This window comes from Dermacentor albipictus, chromosome 4 (assembly GCF_038994185.2).
Source record: "Dermacentor albipictus isolate Rhodes 1998 colony chromosome 4, USDA_Dalb.pri_finalv2, whole genome shotgun sequence".
Classification (NCBI taxonomy): Eukaryota; Metazoa; Arthropoda; class Arachnida; order Ixodida; family Ixodidae; genus Dermacentor; species Dermacentor albipictus.
Window position 1 is genome coordinate 40,651,550 of NC_091824.1, and position 25,511 is coordinate 40,677,060.

A 25,511-nucleotide genomic window follows, 5' to 3' on the forward strand; every position below is an offset into this window, starting at 1 on the left:
TAACTCGAACCCTTGAACTACGGTCTTAATACTTCCTGTGTTCGCTCGGACGCAAGTTTCCAGAATTATATGACTCGCTGCAGGCTTTCAGTTTACCTATTCTACGTCATTGCTGTCTTATGTGACCTTCCAAGACCTACAGAAAGAATTTGAGAGAAAGCTTTAGCGGCAGTATTTATCGTTACCATTTACCGGCATGAATATTACCACCGAAACAGAGAGCTGCAATATACAATATTGTCACGAGAGGAAAGAGAGAAATCCACTGGCCACTAACAACACCTTTACTGATTCGGGAACAACCACAAACGTCGTTCATGTCGTCTTCTGCATCCAACGAGACCGCAAATGGGTGCCCAATCTGATTATGAAGATTGTGGAGTGATCATGAAAAACAAGCTTGGAAATATTCGCTCCCTGAAACATGCACCGTCCCGATGCTAGATAAAAATGAATCAGGTGACCAAACCGACAACTGTAGAAGAAAAAAGATAACGTATGGAAAGAAGCACATAAGAAGAGTCGACATGAGATTACAGAAAAGGTAAGTCAGCGTGAGTAATAGGGCTTCATCGGAACCACGTGCACGACTTTTGGCACAGGTTCATGGTGGGAGCACCGTGAAGAGTCTGATCTGATCGTTGTGCAGTTCATTTCGCTTAGGCGTCGAAAAGCAACGTATGGACCAATGTAGCAGCGTATGCACTTTTCGTAGCACCCTCCAAAACCAATAGGGCTCCACTCGCGGACGTGACAGCCAGGGTTGTACACGAGCTCTCTGTGGCGAAGTTTGTAACAGTGGCATCAGTACTTTGTTTAGACTGAACACGCAGACTCACAAGCTGTCCCACAGCTCCTTCTGTGTGTTCGGGCACTGAGTCCGTATCCGGGAGAGCAGTTGTGCATGTGTAAGGCAACAGCACGGCGTCCAACGTGTGTTTAACTGCGCATCCAGACAGTAAGAGAAAAGCGGTGAATCCTTTGGTTTCCTGAAGCGCAGTATTATATGCGAAAGTTATGTATGGGAGCACATCACCCCAGTTCTTGTGACAAGCCCGTGTTCAGTCCATTGGGGTCAGATCAAAGATCCTTTGCTGGTCAAAATCAGTCTGGAGCCCCCCACTACAGCATTCCTCATAATGAAATCGTGGTTTTGGTACGTAAAACCTATTAAATTAAATTGAGTTGTGGCCATCGACGACGTACACGGACGTCCTGTCTGATCATCATCAATTGTATTGTTTAAGCGGTTGGTTAGGCTACTGGTTTGCGAATGGTACGCAGTAGGTTTTCGGTGTGAAGGGCCACTTAGATGTATAAATTTGTGCACAAGCTGTGCTGTGAAGTCTGCACCGCGATCCATGATGACTTCGCCTGGCGCACTATGGCGGAGAGGGAACGATGTTCTGAACGAAGAATAGCGCAATATCGGAGATGGTGACTCGCGGAGCGGTCTAGGTTTCACAGTGCCGGGTGATATAATCATAGGCGACCGCACTGCACTCGTTGGCAGTAGAAGGCGTCGGCAATGGACCAAGTAAGTCCAAAACAACGTTCTTCAATGGACCGCATGGGCGATTAACAGGCTTTAGAAAAACTAGCTGGTAGCATTGGCGCAAAGACGTGGTGTTGACAGCCACGGCACGTCTTCAGCTAGCGTTCCGCAGTATTCAGTAATTTAGTCCAACAGTACGTCTGGGGAAATATGATCAATTTGCGCGTAAAGTCCAAGCAGCCAGAAGAAGGTTCGTCGTGACAGGCGCGTAGGATCTCTGCGCAGAGCTCTGAGCAGGGGACAAGGAGATAGATGTTGTCATTAGGCTGGAAATGGTACTTCTAAAGAACGTCATTTCGAAGGCCGAACGATCGTGCCTGGCATGCTAATTCTCAAGGAGGTTGTGAAGCGCATCCCTCAAGACAGTGGTTTAGTGGCCACAGCTGTGCGCCTTCTCAATGCTTTTCGGGTGAATATAATAATACCAGAGCAGCAAGAAAACGATTCCCCTTTGAGATTGGTGCCACCAGTGCCAAAGGGATGGCGAGACAGACACTCCGCATCACTGTTCCTGACCCGGCTTGCGCACAAATGTAACATCAAGCTCTTGCAATCGAAGGCTCCATCGAGCTAGATGTCCTGAGGGATCTTTTATTGTCGCCAGCCAACACCCAGAACGTTGGTCGCGAACAACATGAAAAGGCCGGCCGTACAGCTCAGGTTGAAACTCCGCTTTTTGCACATAATCCTGATTAATAGCGATAACCGAAATTCCTGACAACAAAGCTGATAGCGCCAAGGAAGAACTTAAATGAAGCTAGACCAATCGGGATCCCAATAGAGTAATACTATGGTAGCTAACTTTCTGAAAAATAACCCACACAGATTTTGGAATCTCTTTCATGCGCACAATGTAGTGACGCCAGGATGGTACCATGACGAAAATGTGTCTCAAGCTAATTCGTACAACAAGCATTTCCAATCAGTATTTAGCATAAATAACCATTCTGTTCCCCAGTCATTCCTATAGGTTGCAGCATTGATCGACTAAGCATAATTGACATGGGAATCTTTAAACTTTTACTTGGTTTACAAAAGAAAAAAATCTAATGGCCCTGACGTTGTCGATATCAAATTCCTAAAGAGACACGCAGAACACTGCAGCAGATTTCTTGGAATTTTCTATTCGATGTCACTTGCAATTGCGTGTGTGCCAGACGACTGAAAAAAAGTAAAGATAATAACAGGTAATAAATGAGGTGACACTAACTCTCCTGCCAACTACAGACCCATATCACTAACAAGTACATCATGCAAGATAATAGAACATACAATTTTAAGACGCGGGACGATAAACATTTAAGAGAATAGGTAGTGGCGTCGGAAGTGTCGTAGAAGAAACGGGGTGAAGAGCTTCGGGACGAACTGGAATTCCAGGAGGTGTTTCGAGGCGGGGGCGGCCAACGGCTGCGGCAGTGACGAGAAACGTGACCAATTCGGCCGCCGCAGAAACAGACCAGCCTTTCATCAGGTGCGTACCAGTCCGATGGATTTCGGGCACTGTAAGGATAACGGCCACTGTAATGTGGAGTACGATAAGACCGATGCATAGGAGCAGGACCGATGTAAGGACTACTGAAGAAGCAGGTGCTGGGAAGACCCATATGGGCGATTTCCTGGCGAACCACGGACTGAATCAGCGATATCGTCTTAGCAGTGTTGTTCCAAGACGTCTGTTGAAGCAAGGCCGGAAACGCTGCTTCATATTCACGGTGTACGATGCGGGTCATGTTTTTGCTTGGCAGTGGCAAGCTAGATTGATCGGTGGGGTCGGTACAAGAATAGGTGTCGCTGCAGTATTTGGAAGCCAAGTAAACTGTATGTGTATACGGCGACTCTTCGCCTGCTTGAACCGGTGGCATTCTTTTATGATGGCGCCGACAGTCGCTAAGCTTCTAAAGACAAGAATGTTGAATGCGTCGTCCGCGATGCCTTTGCTAATGTGTCCAACCTTGTCCTCATCTGGCATAGACGTGTCGATTTTATGAGAGAGGGCGAGGACGTCCTGAATTAGGAGACATACGGCTCGGCAGCAGTTTGGGCACGCGTAGCGAGTTACTGCTTGGAGGCTAGTTGCCGACCAGTCGGATTGCGAAAAACGTCGGACAGCTTCTCTAAAAACAACCCCCCGCGGGATCACTCTTCCTCTATTGTGTAAAACCATGGTTACGATGTTCCGTTGAGGTAGAACACGACATTGGCCAGCATTATGGTTGGATTCCACCTGCTTACTTTGCCGACGCGCTCATACATCGCCTACCATTCTTCTCGTCAGCACCAGAGATGCCGGTGAACTTGCTCGGGTTTGGCGGTGGAGGTAGCGCAACGTACTGGGTATGCGTAGTGAGCATTGCAGCTGCAGACGTGGTGCCTTACACTAGAAGCATGTTTCCAGGCTGGGTGAGACGTCCGCTGTGGAGCTCCGTGGCGAAGGCGCTTAGCCAGCACCTCCAACAAATATCACGGGTATAAAACTATTTTGGCGATGTATTTACGAGAGATACTTAAACGGAAGCTGAGAATCACGAGAGGCTGTTGCCACTTCGTCGTCTTTACCGTCGTCGTCATTGTCCTCTTTTCCCACCGCAACAATATACTAAGAAACAACCAGCACTGGTTTCGACGCGGGATGTGAACAGGTACATAGTTAACTGAAGTTATACATGATCTAGGATGGACAACTGACCATCCCGGTGAAACAGAGATAGTTTTTTATAGATATTTGCAAAGCATTAGATTGTGCTTGTGTCTCCAGAAGCTAATTGAAATTTTAGCTACAATTAATGCAAGTGGATTCATTACACCTTTGATTAGGGATTTTTTATCGCAACGTCCACAGTTTGTCTATCGCGATCAAGCGTCGTCTTATATAGTTCCTATAATGTCTTGCCTCCCTCAAGGCTCGGACTTTTTATCCTTACTCTTTTTAACCTATATTAATGATATCATCCCTTATACTGAATGTAATATAAAGCTTTTTACAGATGATTGCATTATATATTATTACGAATGAAGACTGGGTTTACTTCAAGTGAAAATGTTAGAAAAGACATGGGACGGTCCGAAACTGTCGATCACACCGAAAACCTCGCACTGATTCTTCTTTCTCTTTCACGCTCCTCCGGTGCGGCGTTACATTTTCGTCCGGGTCAGACGAAGCTCACCGAGCGAGTCAGAGTGCCCGTTGATGGTACGGTTTCTATCGTGCGACTTGCACAACTTGCATCTTGCGTGAACGGCGGTTAGCAGCCGTCATTTTAGCAGTCACGTAGCTCGCTTCCCTTAAGCATTTGAGAAAGACGAATGGGCTCGAATACTTGGAGAGGCGCTTTTGGCAAAGTCCCCTTTTCCGAACTGGTGTCCTCAGCCACACGACGTCACAGGTGGCGAATCTCACGGTCAGAGGTTGTGCGTCGTAGCGAGCCTTAGCCTGAAAATGCGACGATAGCGTTCTGAGCCGGGCAAGTCCACGTGCTTCTTCGGCACGAGACAATATCTGCTTGACAGAAGCGACGTCGTTAGGTGAAAAAGGAAGTATGGTGTCGAGAAAACTTTGAGGATGGCGAGCGCAAAGTTGAAAGAAAAGTACGTATCCTCTGACTTCATGCTTCGATTTGTTGAAGGCATACATGATGATCGGTAATACGGCATCCCAATTCTTATGACCCGCTGAGACATACATTGAAAGCATGTTGACGAGGGAACGATTGGTGTTCTCAGTTAAACCTTTGGTTTTGCGGATGGGAAGGCATGGAATGACGATACTGAGTTCCACAAAGGCGTAGCAGCTCTTTCACGACGTCAGCGGTGAGCTGCCGGCCGCGATCGCTTATCACCACACTAGGGGCTCCGTGGCGGAGAATAAACGAATGCAGAAGAAACTCCGAATCATCGGATGCTGTAGCTGAGACAAGTGCCATTGTTTCGGCATAACGGCCTAAATATTCTACGCTCACGATTATCCAACGGCAGCCAGTGGATGACTTGGGGAAGGGACCGAATAAATCTATACCCCCTTTCTCCCAAGGTGAATTTGGCGGTCTAATCGGTTGGAGAGTTCCTGCAGGAGCTGTAGTCGCTTCTCTGTGGCGTTGGCAGACACCACAGCTGGTGACACAATGCTTGGTTGTCTTGCACGATCGAGGCCAATAAAAACGCTATCGGAGGAGGTGGAGCGTTCGAGCGAATTCAAGTTGACCGGATGTAATGTCGTCGTGCATGACCCGAACTCCAACAAGGCGCAGGCATTTTTTGACGACGAGCAGCAGCGTTGCACCGCTTTTTGAGTACTTCTTGTGGTAAAAGAAACCACCTCAAATCACAAATAGCGTAGCACGTTCATATCTGTGGGTCGCATCAATAATCAGTTGTAGTCAAGAGTCGCGCTGTGGTTCGTTCTTGAAGATCGCAAAGCTAGCAAAGCCCGATGAGATTTTAGTTAATTAGTCATCGAAATCGTCATCATCAGTACCCTCGCTCTGAGAGGGAAGAGGAGATAAGCAGTCGGCATCTGTGTGGCACCGACCACTGTTATAAACAACATAAAAGTCATTTCTTCCAGACGCAAGGCACACCGAGCCAACCTCCCGGCTGCGTCGGTTGGCGTCCAGGCTGCGTCGGTTGGCTCGGTGACAATATAAAGAAACAACGATATAAAGAAATAAAAACTTACGAAGGCCATCTCACCCTAAACAGAAACCGCAATGCGATAAATGACTGGGGGGGGGGAAATGGAAAATGTTTGTCATTATCAACAAATCAGGGTCAATGACGGTAACAATAACGAATACCTGAGAATTTATTTACTTCCTTAATGGCACAGCAGTGACTAAAGTTCGACAACACATGTGTCTAGGACTAACTCTAGCATATGACCTGAATTGAAACAAACATATTGTCATTATCACCCCAGTAACCACTCCTAAGCTATTCTTCCCTAAAAGGTCCCTGAAGGATGCTCCGAGTGGCATGCAACACCAATGTTACAAAACATTTGTACGGCCGGTACTGCAGTACGATAATACGGTTTAGTTTCCTCACACAAAGACTAACATAACCGAACTGGAAAAAGTTGAAAGAAAGGCGACATGGCTTATTTGTAATAAATAAAAACGTACTGACTCACCCACAAGACATCTAGCATCATCTGGACGAGCCACACTGACAATCAGAACAAAGCAAGCTCGATTGAAATTTATACATATCCTGCTGCAGAACGGTTTCAGCATAGATTGTTCAATGTATATGAACTTCTCTACGCCCCGAATTTCACGTCATTAGCATGAAAAAAGCCCTTGCAATACTGACACATTCAGATACTCATTTTTTCCTACTGCGGTTAGATAGTGAAACGCCTCGACTAATTTACACCTAACATTGAATCATCATCAACGTTTTGTAATATGATCGAAAGTAATAATCACTAATCAACTAAAACAATTATCATGTTTATGTGAAATTCATATTGCGTTATCTATATGAATTTCTTATGCCCTATTAGATTGCAAAAAGTTATACACTGCAAGGTTGTAAACATTTATGGTACATTGCAGTTCTGTTACTACAGTTAGATAACGTAACTCTCTTTTGTATTGCGTATGCAGGTTTCTTGTTCTCTCAAATGTGGTACATGACATTGTGAGCGCATGTTGTAACAACATTCCCTCCTGCTATGACCTCTGCATAGATACTAACAGTATTGAAAATAATAAAAAAAAACTTCTGGATGGCCTACACCACTCCCAAGCACTCATTTTCGGTGATAGAGTGATTTTCGGCGATAGATAATAGAGTGAGCCTTGCTACGCAATAACCCGTTCGACGCCTTGTCGTAACTCCACAACAAGAGCACGAATGCCAAAACTGCTTCCATCTGTGTGCAGTTCTGTATCGGCATGCCTATCAAAGTTTCCGGAATTTTACGACTCTTGAGGTGGTCCTGGAGCTCACAAACGGCGTCTTCTTGTTTTCCCGCCCAAACAAAAGAAATGTCGTCCTTCGTAAGCCGAGTTAGTGGTTCAGCGAGTTGTGAAAATATCTCAACAATGCGACCGTAGTAGGCGCAAAGTCACAGAAAGCGTCAGATTTCCCTATTGCCCGCAGATGTTGGCAATTAGAAAACAGTCGTAGTTTTCTCCAGGTAGGCTTCAATTCCAGTGTCACTGGCGACGTGGCCAAGGAATTTGAGTTTGTCGTCAGCGAAGTGGCAGTTTTCATGTTCAAGGCAGAGACCTGCGGTGCCAATAGCTTGAGCGCTGTTTTAAGTTTCTTGATGTGTTCTTCAAACGCAGTAGAAAAAACATCTAAATACACGAGACAAGATAGCCTCTTTAAGACAGATAGGGCGGTATTCATCATTCGCGGAAAAGTGGCGCGCGGAGAATACAAGCCGACCGGGAAGATCCTAAACTAATAGACACCGTCTGGTGCAGTAAAGGCAGTCTTTTCGCGGTTGCGTACATCCACTTCAATCTCCCAGTAGCCACCACGCAAGTAGATGGACCAACAATAGCAGACGCATCGGAGACGATCTAAGGAATCATCGAAGCGACGCAATGGATAAACGTCTTTCTTTGCGAAGTGGTTCAGTTTGCGGAAATCCGTGCCTGACAACAGGCTGTACGCTTCCTTTTTCATCAACACAATCAGTGATGACCACGGACCAGTGGAATGTTGTATAATGTCGTCTTCGAGCCCTTGCTTGCGTTGGCTACGAATGGCATCTTGCTCCTTCCGGAAAACAGGTAGCATGCTGGTGCACGGGTATAACACACAGCTGAGTGATGATTGAGTGTTTCGTTAGCGGAGTCTGCATTACTGGTGAAGTGGAAGCACAACGAGATTTGAATGAGCGTAGATGGCTGAGGAGACTCGCCTTCTCTGCAAGTTCCAGGTTTGGGCGCACATCAATGACTCTGGATAGCTTCGTGACGTGGATGCTGCCCGCCGACAGTTCTATCAAAGCTTGTGATGTGTCTTGTTGTTTGAAGTAGGCTATAGCACTGTGCTGATCCAGATTCTAGAATTCTAGCGAGTGTCAGCCCGGTTGCCTGGCTCCAGTGTAAATACCGTGTAAATAGCATCTTTCATCTGTGTCTTTCCACACGCAACATTTCTGGTGGAGGTCAGCGATCCCCGTCCTCATCACGGAACTCCGAAGTGGTCGGCACACCGAGCTTGTCACCATGCCTCCAGGTGACGAGCCCGCCTCTGCAACGGCTTCGGCTTGTCCGACTGCTCCAATCGTCACGGTTGCCCCACATCGTGACCCAGGTGTGTTCGCTGGCCTGGAAGGACAGGATGTCGACGACTGGATCAAACTCTATGAAGATGCCAGCGCTAATAACAGGTGGGACCCAATGATTATGCTCGCCAATGTCATCTTTTGTCTCGGCGGCACCCCACGCGTGTGGCACCAAGCGCATGATGACGAAATAATCTACGGGAACTAAGCTACGGGAACTGTTCGGCGACGCCATTGCGCGCAAGGCTGCCGCGAGAAAGGCTCTTGCGTCTCGTGCTCAGTCATCTGCAGAGCCATACGTTTCCCACATCCTCGACGTCTTGGCTCTATGCCGTAAAGCTGACGATCATATTGACACGTGTACTTATCTTTATCGGGCGACCACGTTTCGCGGCTTAACAACTGTAATCGCACAGCGAGGGACGCGCCTGAATGTATCCGATGTTTCTGGAAAGTTATCGATGCTTCTACCCGGCTGTCTGTTGTCGCCGAACCTTGTGTTATCTGATTTCATCGCGTAACGCGAATGGTGTAGAACTTTGTGGAAGGCACGCGGGTGCCAACAATTTGTCTGGAACATTCGACGACTGCTGTGTAAAAGCCGACGCGCATGACCCGCCAATCAGTTTTTCGATGATTGCCGACCGTGTTCACCGCTATCGTTGTGCTAAAAGTGTAGCCTGTTTTGTGGGCACAGGTTCGCCCAATAAAAGCTAGTTTTGTATTCCACCATACTGCTTCTTTCTTCGCCGTCACTACCACGTGACATCTGGCGGAGGTGCTTTACGTCCATGTACTGAACGCCCCCGACAAGCCGTAATACAAGCCCGGACCGCAAAGACAACACCAGCGCCGTCCCGGAACATCGAGCAAGCCGCCGTCTTCAACAGCTGCCCCCGGAGCATGGACTTCTACCTGAGAAGACCAAGAAGATTGTGGCCAAGGCAACCCCAATGGCAGCCCCAGCGTCCTCCATCGTGCTGCAGCACCCCAGGGAACCTCCGACGTTCCGCGGATCAACAATCGAGGACCCGGAAACCTGGCTTGAGACGTATGAGAGGGTCGCTATGTTTAACAGTTGGGACAGCGACGACAAGCTGCGGCATGTCTATTTCGCACTGGGAGACGCCGCCAGGACCTGGTTCGAGAATCGGGAAGCCACCTTAACGACGTGGGACTTGTTCCGAAGCGGCTTCTTGCAAACGTTTACAAGCGTCGTACGAAAAGAGCGAGCCCAAGCACTACTAGAAACCAGAGTGCAGCTGCCAAACGAGACGATCGCCATCTTCACGGAGGAGATGGCCCGTCTTTTCCGGCATGCCGACCCAGAAATGCCAGAGGAGAAAAAAGTCCGCTTCCTGATGCGGGGTGTCAAGCAAGAACTTTTCGCAGGACTTATCCGTAACCCGCCGAAGACCGTAGCTGAGTTTTCTGCAGAGGCATCGACGATCGAGAAAACTCTGGAGATGCGCACCCGGCAATATAACCGCCAGGGGCTCACGCCGCAGTACGCCATCCAAGGACTGGATTCCGACAACCTTCAGGAGACCATCAGGGCCATTGTGCGCGAAGAACTGCGCAAGGTCCTGCCTTCGTCGCAGCCTCAAGTGGCCTCTATCGCCGACATCGTGAAGGAAGAGGTGCATCGATCCCTTGGAGTTCCTGCGGTGCAACCAGAACCACCGCAGCCGGAAGCAATGACCTACGCCGCCGCCGTCGCCCGCCGTCAAGGCCCCCCTGCGCGACCGCGCCAAGGTCCTGCAACACCGCAATTCCGTCGTCCACCGCCGCCGCCTCCAGCGCGCCCACCCGTCGCCCAGCGCACCTATACGAGGAAGACGGACATTTGGCGAGGCCCCGACCACCGCCCGCTCTGCTATCACTGCGGAGAAGCCGGCCATGTGTACCGCCGATGCCCATACCGCGACATGGGACTGAGAGGGTTCGCCGTCAACGCGCCGCGTCCACAGCTTGGGGAGCGCCCACGTGACATTGCCGATTACCTAGCCGCCACTCAGTGGAACTCTCGACGACCGTCCCGTTCGCCGTCACCAGGCCGCTACCTGTCGCCGCAGCGCCGTCCATACACTGGCCCAGCCCGGGGCCGCTCTGCAAGCCCATACCCGGAAAACTAAAAGCAGCAACCGATGGAGGTGCGGTTGCTGTTCGTCGAACTGACGAAGATCCTCCGCCGCCGACGAAGACGACGAAGAGACCATCTCGACGACATAACGACACGCCGCCGTCCCGACGAAGTCTGGAAGCCAAAACTACACCGACGAAAGAAGACTTGACGACGCGACGTTCCAACCTCAGTTCAACACGACGCAGCCATGATCCAACGCCAAAACCCAACTGCAATGCCAGACAAAGAACAACCGACCTCGACGTGCTTCTCGACGGCCACGCAGTCACTGCCTTAGTCGACACAGGGGCCGATTACTCCGTAATGAGTGGACACATCGCCGCCCAGTTGAAGAAAGTTAAGACCGCATGGGAAGGCCCTCAGATTCGCACCGCTGCAGGACACCTCATCACGCCGAATGGGATCTGCATGGCAAGAATAACCATTCATGACCGGACTTACCCTGCCACCTTCGTTATCCTCCAACAGTGTTCACGAGACGTCATTCTCGGTATGGACTTCCTGGACCAACACGGCGCAATCATCAACCTGAAGTCGAAGTCAGTAACGCTGTCGGAAGATAAAGCAATGCCGCCGGAGAGCCCTCGTAGTCACGACGCATTCAGTGCGTTCGAAGATCAAGTGAGCGTCCCGCCTCGCTGCAGCATCGTTATTTCGGTCAGCACCGAAACACCCGCTGACGTAGAAGGCGTCATTGAAGGCGACCAACGTCTACTGCTAGACTATGAAATTTGCGTCGCAAGAGGGATCGCTCGACTGCATGGAGGGAAAACTGAAGTGTTGCTGACAAACTTCAGCCAGGAGTTCAAGCACATCAACAAGGGCACGACGATCGCGTACATCGAGGAAATTCTGGAAACAAGTAATGCGTTTGTCCTCTCGGATTCCGCCGCATCTACCCCGACGACCATGGTTCCCGAACCAGACTACGACATTAATCCAAATCTCCCTATGATTAAGCAACAGCAGCTCAGAAGTCTGCTCCGACGATACAAAGGCTGCTTTTCGACGTCATCGAGGATTCGACAAACACCAGTCGCCAAGCATCGCATAATCACCGAGGAATGCGCTCGCCCACTCCGTCAGAGCCCTTACCGAGTTTCGCTGCGAGAACGCGAAGCTATAAGAGAACAAGTCGACGAAATGCTGCGCGACGACATCATCCAGCCGTCGAAAAGTCTGTGGGCATCCCCTGTTGTTCTAGTAAAGAAAAAGGACGGAACCCTACGTTTCTGCGTCGATTATCGTCGTCTGAACAAGATCACGAAGAAGGACGTATACCCCCTCCCACGGATAGACGACGCATTGGATCGGCTCTGCAACGCTAAATACTTCTCGTCCATGGACCTAAAGTCTGGCTATTGGCAAATAGAAGTCGACGAAAGAGATCGCGAAAAGACCGCCTTCATCACCCCAGACGGCGTCTACGAGTTCAAGGTTATGCCATTCGGACTGTGCTCGGCGCCTGCAACGTTCCAGCGCGTGATGGACATGGTTTTAGCAGGATTGAAGTGGCAGACCTGCCTCGTATACTTGGATGACGCCGTCGTCTTCGCCGGAAATTTCGACGTTCACCTTAGGCGGCTGGCAACAGTACTAGAGGCCATCAGGTCATCAGGACTTACTCTGAAGCCGGAAAAGTGCCGCTTCGCTTACGAGGAGCTTCTATTTTTAGGCCACGTCATCAGCAAATCTGGAGTCCGCGCCGACCCGCAGAAGACAGCTGCCATAGCAAAGTTCCCACAGCCCATCGTCAAGAAGGCAGTGCGTAGATTTCTTGGCATGTGTGCCTACTACAGGCGATTTGTCAGTAACTTTTCACGCATCGCTGAGCCGCTGACGCAGCTAACTAAATGTGACGTCGAGTTCAAGTGGGAAACGCCGCAGGCCGAGGCATTTCAAGAACTCAAACGACGCATGCAGTCGCCGCCCGTACTTGCGCACTTCGACGATCACGCCGATACCGAAATCCACACTGACGCCAGTAGCCTAGGCCTCGGCGCCGTCCTGGTCCAGAGAAAAGATGGACATGAACACGTGATAGCTTACGCTAGCCGGTCGTTGTCAAAAGCGGAAGGCAATTATTCTACGACCGAAAAGGAATGCCTCGCCATCGTTTGGGCTACAGCGAAATTTCGCCCTTACCTATATGGCAGGCCATTCAAAGTCGTCAGCGACCATCACGCCTTGTGTTGGCTAGCGAATTTAAAGGATCCATCAGGACGGCTGGCACGGTGGAGCCTCAGACTACAAGAATACGACATCACCGTAACATACAAGTCCGGACGAAAACACTCAGACGCCGATTGCCTATCCCGCGCACCCATTGACCCGCCGCCGCAAGATGACGAGGATGACGACGCCTTCCTTGGAATAATAAGCGCGGAAGACTTCGCCGAACAACAACGAGTGGACCCGGAACTTAAAGGCCTCGTCGATTATTTGGAAGGGCACACCGACGTTGTCCCCAGGGCATTTAAGCGCGGATTATCTTCCTTCACGCTTCAAGACGGTCTACTCGTGAAGAAGAACTTCTCGCCAGTCCGCGCCAATTGCCTTCTTGTTGTCCCGTCAGGACTTCGTCCAGAAGTATTGCATGCCCTACATGACGATCCGACCGCTGGACACCTCGGATTTTCCCGGACACTATCGAGGATACAAGAAAAGTATTATTGGCCGCGCCTGACCGCCGACGTCATCCGTTATGTCAGAACATGCCGAGACTGTCAGCGACGCAAGACGCCGCCGACAAGGCCAGCCGGATTACTACAGCCAATCGAGCCTCCTTGCCGACCATTCCAGCAGATCGGGATGGACTTGCTGGGACCCTTTCCGACGTCAATAACCGGAAATAAGTGGATCGTCGTGGCGACGGACTACCTCACCCGCTTCGCTGAAACAAAAGCACTGCCGAAAGGTAGCGCAGCCGAAGTGGCGAAATTCTTTGTCGAAAACATCCTGCTGTGACATGGCGCCCCAGAAGTCCTCATCACCGACCGAGGAACGGCCTTTACAGCGGAGCTCACCCAAGCCATTCTGAAATACAGTCAGACAAGGCACAGGAGGACAACGGCTTACCACCCGCAGACGAATGGTCTTACGGAGCGCCTGAATAAGACCCTCACCGACATGCTAGCGATGTACGTCGACGTCGAACACAAGACCTGGGATGCCGTCCTGCCGTACGTTACATTCGCTTATAACACGGCGGTGCAAGAAACAAAACAGATCACGCCGTTCAAGTTGGTTTACGGCAGGAACCCGACGACGACGCTCGACGCCATGCTGCCGCACGTAACGGACGAAGAGAATCTTGACGTCGCTAGCTATCTCCAGCGCGCCGAAGCAGCCCGACAACTCGCCCGCCTACGGATCAAGAACCAACAGAGGACCGACAGCCGACACTACAACCTCTGACGACGCTTTGTCGAGTACCAGCCTGGCGACCGTGTTTGGGTCTGGACCCCGATACGCCGACGAGGACTCAGTGAGAAACTATTCCGACGCTATTTCGGACCCTACAAGGTCATCCGACGTATTGGCGCTCTGGACTATGAGGTCGTGCCAGACGGCATTTCGCATTCACAGCGGCGCCGCGCACGATCTGAAGTGGTCCACGTGGTGCGCCTTAAACCCTTTTACGGACCCTGACGAACTTCGTCATTTTTGTTCTTTTCTTTGCTACGAGTGCTTTTGTTTATTACCTTCGTTTGCAGCATCGGGTCGATGCTTTTTAAGAGGGGGGTATTGACATGTGTACTTATCTTTATCGGGCGACCACGTTTCGCGGCTTAACAACTGTAATCGCACAGCGAGGGACGCGCCTGAATGTATCCGGTGTTTCTGGAAAGTTATCGATGCTTCTACCCGGTTGTCTGTTGTCGCCGAACCTTGTGTTATCTGATTTCATCGCGTAACGCGAATGGTGTAGAACTTTGTGGAAGGCACACGGGTCCGAACGATTAGTCTGGAACATTCGACGACTGCTCTATAAAAGCCGACGCGCTTGACCCGCTGATCAGATTTTCGACGATCGCCGACTGTGTTCGCCGCTTTCGTTGTGCTATAAGTGTAGCCTGTTTTGTGGGCACAGGTTCGCCCAATAAAAGGTAGTTTTGTATTCCACCGTACTGCTTCTTTCTTCGCCGTCACTACCACGTGACAATATGTCCGAAGCTGATAAAGTGGCACATGTGCTAAAAGGCATCACCGACGACGCTTTCAATTTGCTTGTTTTTGGCAACGTCACGACAATCAACGCCATTATAAAAGAATGCCGTCGCCTTGAACAGGTTAAGAGCCGCCGTATCTCACACCACATTGCGCGGCTACCCAACACTGCTGCTACGTCGACATGTGAGGGTCGACCGCGTCAGACCATCACCTGTGACAAGGCCTCCCGTATTGTTCGCCGCGAACTCGAGGCCGCCTGTTCACCAGCCTTCTCCACAACGCCTCCCGATCCGCCAGCAACCACCATTGCGAGGATTCAGGCCATCGTCAGACAGGAATTTGAAAACATGGGACTGAACATCGTGTGTTCCACGTCTCGACCCAGCTTTCCCCAGTTATCTAGCGGCCCTCCTCGTCCCCAGCAGTCCTTTTCTGCCACAGCTCGCCACAGCCCATCCGAATGCCGTACCCCTGACGACAGGCCGATATGCCTCCACTGCTGTCGCATCGGCCACGTCGCCCGGCACTGCCGCAACCGATCGCCACCACCTCCTCGGATTCACACCGCCACTTATTCCCGCACCTTTGGACCTTCTGCACCCTATGCCACCCACCATGAACCAACATACCGCTGATGCCCTTGCTCCGAACCTTCGCTACAGCCGCTCTCCCTCACCTCGACGCCATCAGTCTTGTTCGCCCCAACCCCGTCGCTTCTCTCCGTCGCCTATCGCCTCCCGGATTCAGCCGGAAAACTAGGCACTGCAGCTTCTGGAGGTGAAGCTGCGTTGTCCACCCTGCTCTCAAATCCTCTGCTCACGTTACCTACTAACCGAAACCTTCTTGACATTGACGTTGACGGCTATTCTGTCACGGCACTCATCGATACACGAGCACATCTTTCTATTATGAGCGCTGCCTTCCGATGACGACTGAACAAGCTCCTCACCCCAGCGTCGGCACGCGTGGTCCGCGTTGCGGATGGTGGTACTGTACTTATCATCGGCATGTGTACGGCACGTGTCAGCATCGCTGGCCATCCCACTCCTCTCCTCTTCACCGTAATTGCTCATTGCCCCCACGACCTTATTCTCGGCCTCGATTTTCTCTCCGCCCGGTCTGCTCTTATTGACTGCTTTCCAGTACCCTTCGCTTTGAGTTGCCGATGCTCGCAGGATCGTCTGACGCAACCCACTGCCTCTTGTGCTCCACCGGCTTTCTTCGCCTGCCGCCAAAGTCGATAGCCTACATTGAACTGTTGTCTTTCCCACCAGTTCCTGATGGCGAGTACCTCGTCACTCCTCTGCCCGACATCCCTACACAGTAAGACGTCACCGTGCCTCACAGTATACTTAATATTACTGCGAACCACACTCGCATGCCTGTCTGTAACTTTGGATTCGCAAAGCAAATTCTACCGCAAGGTATTTTACTTGGCTTGCCACCATTGATTGTCTCAGCGACCAATACGTGGGAGCGTTATCGACCGATGGTTCTCACGAGCTTAGCATGCCCCTCGCGCCAGCCTGGGGCGTCGATCCAAACATAAAAAAAAATGGTTGCGATGGATGTGTCCTCTACGCAGGCTGAAGACCTTTGCAAAGTATTGTCGTCCTACCGCGATATTTTCGACTTCGATGATTTCCCTTCAGGCCAGATGCTCGCGGCCAAGCGTCGCATTCTTACTGCCGATGCTGCGCCTATTCACCGACGACCATATCGAGTTTCTGTGTCGGAAAGCCGAGTAATTCAAAATGAAGTGAACAAAATGCTCGATAAAAACATCTTTGAGCCTTCATCGAGTCCCTGGGTGTCACCTGTAGTGTTGATTAAGAAGGACGGCACGTGGCACTTCTGTGTAGACTACCGTCACCTGAACTGCATTACAAAAAAGGACGTCTACCCGCTCCCGCGCATAGACGACGCCATTGACTGCCTGCACCGTTCCAGCTATTTCTCGTCTATTGATCGTCGTTCGGGATATTAGCAGATTGCTGTTGACGATATGGACAGAGAAAAACCGCGTTCATCCCACCTGATGGCCTATGCCAATTTAATGTAATGCCATTTGGATTATGCAACGCCCCTGCCACCTTTGAGCGTGCTGGAACCTCAGTGCTCACACCCGTTATTGCAGTCGCACCGCTGGCACGAGTTGTTGCAAATGGGTCGCAAACCCCAAGGGTAGCGTTGGCCTGGTGGCCTGGGGCATAACTGGAAGCATCCGAAGGTCCGAGCAAAGCATGAGTCGAATGCTAACAGAACTTGTTTATTCTAGCATCGCAATAGAGCGGCCGGTCAGGTCGACCGAAGTGGAGAGACGGGAGAGCACGCTTCACGACGGAAGAATTCGGAGCCTCTCTCTTGGCGTCCGGGGGCAGCTGCTTTTATACTCTTGGCGTCGCGGGCAAGAAGGAAGGTCACGGGATGAGACCATGTGATGGCGGGCTACAGACGAGCTGAGAGACATGTTGAGACGAGTGTAGTGACGCATCAGCCGGGCCGGCGCCGGTCAGACCTCCTCGCTTCACACTTGGGGAGCTCCTCTCCCCGGCTGCCGCGCTTTGACAAGCGTGGGCACACACACACACACGCACACACAAAGACACGTGGCACTGAACATGCCGGGACGTGCTTGGCGGGCATGCGTTGCGGCCGCTCCGAACGGGCCAAAATGTCCGCCGCTTTGAACGAAGCCCCGGCGTCCGTTGCATCCGCGCCGGCTATACCGCGCGTCGTAGGCGAAACGTAACAGACCGCCCCGCCGCGGGAAGGAGATCCCGATGGTCAGGGGACTGCATCCGCTGTCCGGAGGGATGTCGCTCGATGATGCTCATAACCGAAGTCGGTCGTCCCTCGGCGTTTCTGGAGCGCAGCGCACCGAGAAGGCCTCGTTCTCACGTTCAGGTTCACACAGGACACTGCAAATTGACTTCGGAAGAGTTGCCATTTTTGTTCTCGTTCCCAGCAAGCATTAGAACTGCGCCGAAACTCAGCCGCTCTGTCAGCAAGCATGGCACAACCCTCACTAAGCCATGCCAGGCTCTTTCCCCTTTTATACTACTGCCTAGTTCCTTACAGTAGTCTAGCAGCACTCAGAACGCGTCCACAAATCGGAAAATTGCACTAGAAAGCACATCATCACTTTGAAACACTACACAAAAGCAATATGTTAAAAATCCTGCCTCAGGAAGAAAAACATGAATAACAAACAATTTTGAGGCTGATTCCCACGTTAGGGGCTTCGACTTAAGCCATCGGCGTTACCGTTGAGACTCCCCTTTTTGTAACGCACCTCAAAAGAATGTTGTTGCAAAGCGAGGCTCCAGTGCAGGAGGCGGCCATTTGTGAAAGAGATAGTCTGCAGCCATTGGAGAGGGCAGTGATCCGTCTCGACGCATGCGAAGCGGAGATCGCAGCGAGCGACCGTACACTACCTCAGCTGGCGAAAACCCTGTAGCCGCATGCGGTGCGGTCCTCAATGCAAACATCACCCCAGGCAGGCACAGCTGCCAGTAAATTTGTTCAAACCACAATGCTCTCAACACGCGCTTCATGACGGAGTGGAGCTTGCCAACGGAATTCGACTGTGGGTGGTACACTGAGCTGGGTAACAGCTTTACCCCACACCTTTCGAGAAAGGCTGTCGTCAAAGCGCTAGTAAACACTGTGCCCTGATCTGATTGGATTTCCGCAGGAAAAACAACTCGCGCAAATATGGACAGTAGTGCATTGACTATCTCAACTGAGCTGAGTTCTTTAAGCGGCACTGCTTCAGGGAACTTTGTCGCTGGGCAGATCACAGTCAAAATGTGTCTCTACCCCGTGGCTGTTACCGGCAGAGGTCCCACTGTATCAATAACGAGCCGTCTAAAAGGCTCCGTAATGATAGGTACCAACTTCAACGGCGCCCTCGATTTGTCCCCTGGTTTGCCCACCCGCTGACAGGTGTCACATGTCCTCACAAAGTGCTCTGCGTCCCGAAAGCACCCTGGCCAATAGTACTCTTGCAAGAGACGGTCTTTAGTGTTCGTAACTCCTAGGTGTCCGGACCACGAACCCCCATGCTACAAGCGCAACAGATCCTGACGGTAGCACTGAGGCACGATCAGCTGATCGAACTCCACTCCCCTGCGGTCTAGATACTTCCGGTACAGGACCCCACCTCTTTCCACAAAGCGAGCATTTTTCTTAGCGATACCTTCCTTGACAATGCAACGTATGTTTTCTAGGCTGCCATCCTTCTTTTGCTCGGCTATCACAGCTGACCGGCTGACTTTTAGCAACCTATTAAGTCCATCTGACGTAGGCGCAATGAGCAAATCTGCAGATAGCTCTTCTAACTTTCCCGCATCGGGAATTTCTTCTCCAGTATCTGGTGCCTTTAACGCTACAGGCTCAATTTTATTCAGTTTGGGCATGCTCTGAATATCAGCTTGCTGCGCCTCTGACCCTTTCTCATTGTTCGACAACGTCGGCCCCGCAACTACCGCCTTTGCAGCGAGCTCCCGAACCTTCGATCTGGTTAAGGCCTGAACGCTAGCCTCACCAAACAAAAGCCCCTTCTCGCGCAGGAGGTGATCGGACCTGTTCGAAAATAGGTACGGGTACTGGTGGGGCAGCATAGATGACACTGCGGCCTCCGTCTCAAGTGCTACGAAAGGTCCTTCAATAAGCACTTTTGCTACGGGCAGACACACACTATGAGCTTCCACGGCTTGCTTGATCCATGCGCACTCGCCCGTGAACATATCGGGTTCTACGTAAGAGGGGTGAACTACATCCATCGTAGCTGCGGAATCGCGAAGCACTCGGCACTCTTTCCTGTTCACGAGGAGGTCTCGCATGTAAGGCTCGAGAAGCTTCATGTTCTCGTCAGTGCTGCATAATGACAAAAACACGACTTTTGTTTTTGTTTCTGGACACTGCGCCGAAAAATGACCCGGCTTTTGGCACGTATAACACACGCGCACTTGCCTCGTCTCGAACCGCTTTCTGCGTTCGGCTTCGGCTGCCGCCGTCTCCTTACGTTCGGTCGGACTGCTTTCACTCGCATCCGCACTACGTGTGTCCCCCTTTGCTCTCGTGGGCGTGAACTTTGGCCTCTCAAACTTGGAGCCAAATTCACCCTTTTGACCGTCCTTAGCTCCACGAGACCGACGCGTCACAAACTCTTCGGCTAGCTCAGCGGCTCTAGCCACCGTACTAACGTCTGGCCTCTCCAGGACCCCGTACCGCACGTTCTCAGGTAACCGACTATAAAACTGTTCTAGCCCGAAACACTGCAGAACTTTCTCGTGGTGACCAAACGCTTTCTCTTCTTCGAACCACTCCTGCATGTTTGACATAAGCCTGTAGGCAAACTCTGTATACGACTCACTTTTGCCTTTCTCATTTTCCCGAAACTTCCGACGGAACGCCTCCGCTGACAGCCTGTAATTTTTTAGCAGACTCGATTTCACTTGGTCGAAATCCTCTGCCTCCTCCCTATTCAAGCGAGCGACTACGTCGGCCGCCTCGCCGGGTAACAAAGTGAGCAAGCGCTGTGGTCACGTTTCCGGAGAGAACCCCTGCTTCTCGCACGTTCGCTCAAAGTTAACCAGGAACAAACCAATGTCCTCTCCAAGCTTAAACGGCCGCATCAGGTCAGTCATTTTAAACAATACTCGTTCTCCTGCACCGTGTGCCTGACTTCCATTACGAGCGCGTTCCATCTCTACCTCGAGACGCTTCATTTCCAAAGCGTGTTGGCGGTCACGCCCTTTTTCTTTCTCTTGTTGCTCTCGTTCTATCGGTTGTTTACGTTCACGCTCATCTTTCTCTTGTTGCTCTCGTTCTATCTGTTGTTTACGTTCACGCTCATCTTTCTCTTTCTGTTCTCTGATTTCGCGCTCCTGTCTTTTTGCCGTCACCCTCTCCTCAATGGTCTCAAGGCATTCCGACAGCTCGTCATCCTTAGCTTCCAACTCAAGAATAGCCCTTAGCAGTTCTGGTTTTCTGAGTTTGAGACATCCAAACCCAACTCTCTTGCAAGCTCCAGCAATTTCGGTTTGCGCAACGACTTCAAATCCATTGCTGCTCTGAATGCTGCTTTCTCTACTGCCTACTACTGTCTTGCCGCAAACTAACCCGGCAGCAACGACAACCACAATTACCAGCTCTATTTCTGACACTAAGAAAAGCCTGGCAAAACTCAGAAGAAAGTCCCGCACTCACCAAACCTCGCAACCCAGAATTCAGCGCAGTCGTTCCGCTGCAGGCAACCAGTCATCACACAGGGCTCGTTGCACTGCTCCCGGATGGTCGTTGTGCTGCTCAGCATACAGTCAACCGCATATCTTCGCTGCTGGCCTCCGTTGTCGCGATCTCACCGCTGGCAACCAGCTGTTGGAACCTCAGTGCTGACACCCGTTATTGCAGTCGCACCGCTGGCACGAGTTGTTGCAAATGGGTCGCAAGCCCCAAGGGTAGCGTTGGCCTGGCGGCCTGGTGCATAACTGGAAGCATCCGAAGGTACGAGAAAAGCATGAGTCGACTGCTAACAGAACAACTTGTTTATTCTAGCATCGCAAAAGAGCGGCCGGTCAGGTCGACCGAAGTGGAGAGCCGGGAGAGCACGCTTCACGACGGAAGAATTCGGAGCCTCTCTCTTGGCGTACGGGGGCAGCTGCTTTTATCCTCTTGGCGTCGCGGGCAAGAAGGAAGGTCACGGTATGAGCCCACGTGACGGCGGGCTACAGACGAGCTGAGAGACATGTTGAGACGAGTGTAGTGACGCATCAGCGGGGCCGGCGCCGGTGAGACCTCCTCGCTTCACACTTGGAGAGCTCCTCTCCCCGGCTGCCGCGCTTTGACAAGCGTGGGCACACACACACACACGCACACACAGAGACACGTGGCACTGAACATGCTGGGACGCGCTTGGCGGGCATGCGTTGCAGCCGCTCCGAACGAGCCAAAATGTCCGCCGCTTTGAACGAAGCCCCGGCGTCCGTTGCATCCGCGCCGGCTATACCGCGCGTCGTAGGCGAAACGTAACAAGCGTATGATGGACTCCTTGGTCCAAGGTTTCAAATGGTCCACATGCCTCTGCTACCTCGACGACGTCATCGTCTTCACGCCAACGTTCGACACTCACCATGAGCGTCTCACACGTATACTTGATGTATTTCGAAAGGCGGAGCTTAACTTGTCCAAATGTTTCGGCCGCCGCCAAATTACTGTTCTTGGCCCCCTTGTTGGCGCTTCCGGAGTACAGCCTGATCGCAACAAAACTCGTGCTGTCCGAGAATTTCCGGTTCCGAAGACAGCCGTAGACGTTCGAAGTTCTGCAGGCCTGTGCTCGTACTTTCGTCGTTTTGTTCCAGATTTTGTGAGAATTGCTAGGCCCCTAACTAATCTTTTGAAGAAAGGCGTGCAATTCTCGTGGGGTACTGCTGAAGTCAGCGCCTTCTTTCGTCTCGTCACTCTTCTAACCTGACCACCCATGTTCGCCCACTTCGACCCTGATGCCCCTACAGAATTACGTACAGATGCCAGCGGTCATGGCGTAGGTGCCGTCTTAGCCCAGCGTCAGCGTGGCAAGGATCGCGTTACTGCTTATGCGAGCCGCCTCCTAGCACCATCGGAGCGCCACTATTCCATTACGGAACGCGAATGCCTTGCTCTTGTCTGGGTGGTTGTGAAGTTCTGTCCTTACCTTTACGGTCGCCCTTTTTCCGTAGTCACTGACCATCATGCTCTCTGCTGGCTCTCATCGCTAAAAGGTCCTACAGACCGGCTTGGTCGATGGGCTTTAAGGCTACAGGAATTTTCATATTCCGTGGTGTATAAGTCTGGCCGCCTGCACCAAGACGCTGACAGTTTTTCGCGTTACCCTGTTGACTCTGACTCCTCCAATATTGCCATTGCTTCTTGCGTATTTTCTGTATGCCAGCTGCTTCATTTCGCGGACTAGCAACGCCGTGACGCCTGCATCAGAGCACTCATCGACCGTTTTGAACACTCTCCGGCCGATGCTGCTCTACGCCTCTTCGTCATCCGCGACGGTACTCTCAACCGTCGTAACCTCCGTCCAGACGGCTCTGAGTTCCTGCTTGCAGTACCTAAACACCTCCACTCCACCGTTGTAGAAGAGCTTCACGACGCACCAACGGCAGGACACCTCGGTGTAACTCGAACCTATGACCATGTACGTCGCCGTTATTTCTGGCCGGGCCTTGCTCATTCCGTACGACGTTACGTCGCCACTTGTGGACTTTGCCAACGACGCAAGAAGCCTTCCCAGCTCCCCGCTGGTTACCTGCAGCCGCTCGACATCCCTGCCGAGCCTTTCCATCGTGTCGGCTTGGACCTTCTCGGCCCATTTCCGGAATCTACATCATGAAACAAGTGGGTTGCAGTCGCGGCGAACTATGCGACCCGCCACACCGTAACCCGTGCTCTTCCGACCAATTGTGCGGACTTCCTCCTACATGATTTCATTTTGGTGCATGGTGCTCCACGTCAATTGCTTACAGACCGCGGCCGCTCCTTTTTGGCCAAAGTCATAGACGACATCATGCGTGCCTGCTCAATACAGCATAAATTTACCACCTCCTACCACCCACAAACGAACGGCCTCAATGAGCGCTTGAACTGCACTTTTACAGACATGCTATCCAAACATGTTTCAGACGACCACCGTGACTGGGACCTGGCTCTACCTCACATTACCATTGCATACAAGTCTTCCCGTCTCTAAACTGCTGACTTTTCCCCGCTTTACTTCTTGTATGGCCACGAATCAACGCTACCACTGAACACTGTGTTTCCGTCCGCCACTGCTTCAACTAGAAACTATGTAAGTGATGCAATCGCCCATGCTGATCATGCTCGCCAACTTGCGCGCGCTTGTCTACAAGTGTCTCAAGTCAAGCAGAAACGACGCTACGACCTCCGTCACCATGATGTCCATTTTGTGCCCGGCGCCCTCGTGTTGCTTTGTTCACCATCGCGTAAAGGGGGCTTTGTGAAAAACTGCTTTCCTGTTACACAGGCCTATATCGCGTGATACGCAAAGTGACCGATGTCACCTATGAAATCGTTCCAGCCACGCCAACTACGTCCTCCGCTCTGACAACCAGTGACATTGTCCACGTTGCCCGACTCAGGTCTTACAACTCTCCATGCACCTTGGATATTTAACAGCACCGTGATGGTGCATTTGCCGCCGGGGGGTAATATTACGATAACATTGAGCGATGCTCAAGAGACGAACCGCCGCGTGAACGACGAAGAAGTTGTTCGGTGCTCTTGGCACGAGCGAGTGTCAGCCTGGTTGCCTGGCACCAGTGTAAATAGCGTGTAAATAACATCTTTTTTTCTGTGTCTTTCCACACATAACAATATAAATATTTTTCTTTGGTTTAATCACGCATAATCAGTGTGTACCCGTCATATCAGGTAGGGAGCTGCTGCATTTTTTGTGACGTCGTGTGATTGACAAGGCGAATGGGGGTGGCTCAAAGAATCGTTTGATGAATCTCGGAGTGCTGATTGTAGAATTGTAATAGAATGTATGGAATAGCTTTACGTAATAGTGCCCCTGATTGTATGTGCGGAACGCATTGTCTAGTCCTTTCTGGAAGGCACGCGGGCACTGTCAAATACCCTTGAACACTCGAAGATTCAAGTATAACAGCGGACGTGCTTGACCTGCAGATCCGATTTCTACGATTGATGACTGCGCCTGCAATTGTAGTTGTGTTTCAAAAGTCACTTCCTTTCATAGGCCCAAGTTCGCCCAATAAAGAGTTTAATCTACTATCAACGTTTTTACTCGGTGCTGTTCTTCATCGTCACTACAGCATGACATCTCGTGGATGTACTCTTACGTTCATGTACCGGACGCCCCCGCAAAGCGTTGTTCCAATCGCGAACCCCGGATACAGCACCAACGTCGCCTTGGATCATCGAGCTAGCCTGGAGCTGCACAACCTGTCTTCGGGGTTCGGGCTTCTACCTTTGTTCGCCAAGAAGGCATACACCACGTGGAGCCATGATACTTAACCACAGCAGCCATGATACTTCGACAGTCCAGGCAGCCACCGCCTTTCCGTGCATCATTTGAATACCCGGAGATCTGGCTGGAGACATACCAGAGGGCCGCAACGTTAACCAACTTCAGCAGTGGGGACAATGTGCGCCATGTCAATTTTTGTGGATGACGCTGGTCCGCCCTCGTTTGAAAACAGAGAGAAAAGCTTAGCGACTTTGGATCGAAGAAAGTTTGTTTCCTCATGCAGGGTGAGAAAGAAGAGCTATTCGGAGGAGGGATATACAACCCACCCAAGATTGTCGCAGGGTTTGTTTCGGAGGCGACACGAATCGTAAAGAAGCTTCAAATACCTACC

The 25,511-nt window shown here is 51.3% G+C and overlaps 1 protein-coding gene across 1 annotated transcript in view; it reads right to left on the minus strand.

Annotated features, from left to right (window-relative positions):
• Nucleotides 1-25,511, minus strand: part of LOC135911436 (uncharacterized) — a 153,283-nt gene that overhangs the window by 960 nt on the left and 126,812 nt on the right. The gene's annotated exons all lie outside the window — the stretch shown is intronic.